Below are 3,126 nucleotides of genomic sequence, written 5' to 3' on the forward strand. Positions count from 1 at the left end.
TACTTCATCTGGCAGTTTGCACCGCAACATGAGTGGAGATGCTCTTGTCACACTCCTTGGTTTCTCCATCCTACCTTGCAAAGCACAACCTCCTGTCTGCCCTCCTGTGATGGGAGCCAGTGCCCACTCAGAACTCAATCCCTGGGGTAGATTTCTTGGTTCTGTCTTCATTGTATGCAGTGTGTCTTGCCCAGCACACAGAAACAGGGCCGGCACAAGTGATGGAAGACAGACTTTCCACAGGAGAAGGACATTTCGTTTCCTTAGCACAGAATCCGATAGTGAATATTAGCCTCAAAGGAGAATGGTGGAGTGAATTTCCTCCATCTACTCCTGGAGGCTCCTTCTTTCTCGGACTCCTCCAGAACTGGGTGTGGCATGGGCTCCCTGCAAAAGGAAGGAGGCCTGCCTAGCACTAGGTGCTTCAGGTATGGGGGGAGGACTCATCCCGAGGCTCTAATAGGAAACAGTTAGAATGAGGGAAGTGGCAGAGAGATGTATCATAACCATTCAGAATGCTATGAGACCTACTAAGAGATGAGATTTCTTATTAAATGAAGTTGTAATTGACCCAGTAGTAGGGATGCTGAAACCCAGCTTTGTTCATTAAGAATCCAGCCATGGAGCAACTAAGTCCGTGCACCACAACTACTAAGCCTGTGCCGTAGAGCCTGCAAGTCACAACTACTGAGCCCACGTGCCACAACTATTGAAGCCCATGCACCTAGAGCCCGTGCTCTGGAACAACAGAAGCCACCGAAATGAGAAGCCCGCACACTGCAACAAAGACACAACACAGCCAAAAAAATAATAATAATAATAATCCAGTAAACATTTGCCTGGGTGGTGATAGGATTTGTTTTCCAGGTTAAATGAGGCTCACTTGGTATAAAATCAATGCACACACTGAAAGTATACAGTTTATTTACTTTTATATCCATACCCATTCATGATGCAGTGGTGATGGGAATATTTTCTAGAAAGTTGGCACCAGTAACAGTGATGTTTAGGGGAACATAAATCAAGGGAAACACAACACAAAAAGTTCACTTACACACACAGAATCATCCCACTCATTTCACATACAGACACACCCAGTCTCATGCACACAAACCTACACCACCTAACCGTAATACAGCTTCTTCCTGGGACTATAGTAATTGGTCACATTACTTGTAGATCACTTTCTATCACCAGGACACCTACTCTCATTCCCAGCACAAATTTGGAATCAGTCTGCCCTCTACACTAAAACCAGCAAGAATGTCCCACTTTCTTATCTTCAAAGTTCTTCCTCCCCAAGTGACTGATTCCACAATACATACCGTTTTCACGTTCTGGGAAGGCCACCTGCAATTACAGAAGAGAAAACACTATGAGGATAAGATCACAGTGATGCTCAGGTCTTTTGTTCATTTGCTGACAGTAGAAAACCTCATAAGAAACAGTGGTCCAGGGAACCCAGCAAGGGTTATCAGAGCAAAGCTACTCAGGCTGAAAGGCAAGAACATTGCTGGGAGGTTGGAACTTCCAAGTCCATTTAGGTTGGAAATTACAGAATTCTTTGCCTAGAGGAAAAATCGCTGCAGGAGAGAGAGCTCCGTACTCTACAGGCTGTAATGGATGCTGTCAATTGTAATGTCCTGTGGAATCAGGCTCCATGAGTTGGTAATAGACTCTCACTCCACATTCTCCCAACCAAGGGAATTGTATGTATCTGGAAGGAATACCCTCAAATATTCATAACTTAATTCTACTGAAAGGGAAATAAAGCAATATTTCTATCTCAGACCAGAAACAATGCAGCTTACCTTGGGGATCCACGGAGGCTTTTCTCCTGTCCTATCATGGTGCAGGTCATCCGCCACATCCTCAGGGAGAGCTGGAGGGACACAGAGTAACTGTCAGTACACTGGTGCTGCGGCTCAGGGTTTACTCAGGGGCTTTCTTCTCGATGAGGACATGGGGTGGTGTGTATGGATGTGGGAGGCTAGTAAGTGTGGGCTGAGCTGGTGTTGGGCCATCCTCTTTGGGGGATGAAGGAAGGCAAAGGACAAGAGGAAGGAAATGAAAACAGAGCTTTGGCTTTCTAGCTAAGGGGAGCCTAATCAGAAGGGAAGGGTCGATCTAAAAAAAGGTAAACACTAAAATGCATGCTCTGTTTCAATGACACAGACCCATGACCCATCCTGCCTCTTTTGAGCTTCTGCTAGATTGCCACTGTCGCTTGATTTTTCCCAGATCACTCTTTCCCCGGCATCCACAATGCCAGCTACTGCATTTATCATGTCTTCTATTGCATGATATTTTATACTTGATTAACAGCAACCTCCATTAAAGGACTGAATTCAATCCTAGACAAAATATGCTATATTTATTCACTAATCACTTGTCTTATAGAAAATCAAATACACAAGATTTGACAAAACTGAAATCCTACCATTTAGATACCGCCACTATCAATCGTATCATATTTTTCTCCCAGTCTTTGTTTTCTATACAATGTACATATGCCCACAGAGTCAGGGTTTGTCCATACTCTAGGGAGCTGTTCCATAAGTGGGACACTTCGTTATGAAGAGGGAGCCCGGACTGAGCACAGCCTGTCTCTAACCCAGCTGTGCAGGAGAAGTGTACAGGCTTAACAGTCAGGTTCCACTTTTAGTCCTTGGGTGTGGGCTACAGGAATTGACCAATGCTAAGGCTTATGGTAACATTATCCAATACAATAAAATAGCTCCCTGATTCTTATCTGCTTTTCGCCTTGTTTATGCAATGACACCAGCACTGACAGATATGACCTGTACTGTATACATGGGGTCTCACACCTCTCAGAATCTGGGAGCTGACCAGGAGAATGCAGGTCCTGAGGTGAATTTCACATGAATGACTGTGCCAAAGTCAACTGATAAGTCCACCCATAGCTGCCCTGGATTCTGTGACCACTAAGGCCACCTGATGGGCAATGTCTGGAACTTTAGAGATGCTAGTATTTCCAGCCAATTATACGGATGCAGGGACTCCATTGCTCCATGACTGAGGATCCCTTGGCTGAGTGGTAAGTGCAGGTCAGGGATCCAGAGCCTCCATACTGGGACCCACCCCTGGGTTCTCAGTATGTCTTTT

This window comes from Mesoplodon bidens (genome assembly GCF_964165515.1).
Source record: "Mesoplodon bidens genome assembly, contig: HAP1_SCAFFOLD_402, whole genome shotgun sequence".
Lineage (NCBI taxonomy): Eukaryota > Metazoa > Chordata > Mammalia > Artiodactyla > Ziphiidae > Mesoplodon > Mesoplodon bidens.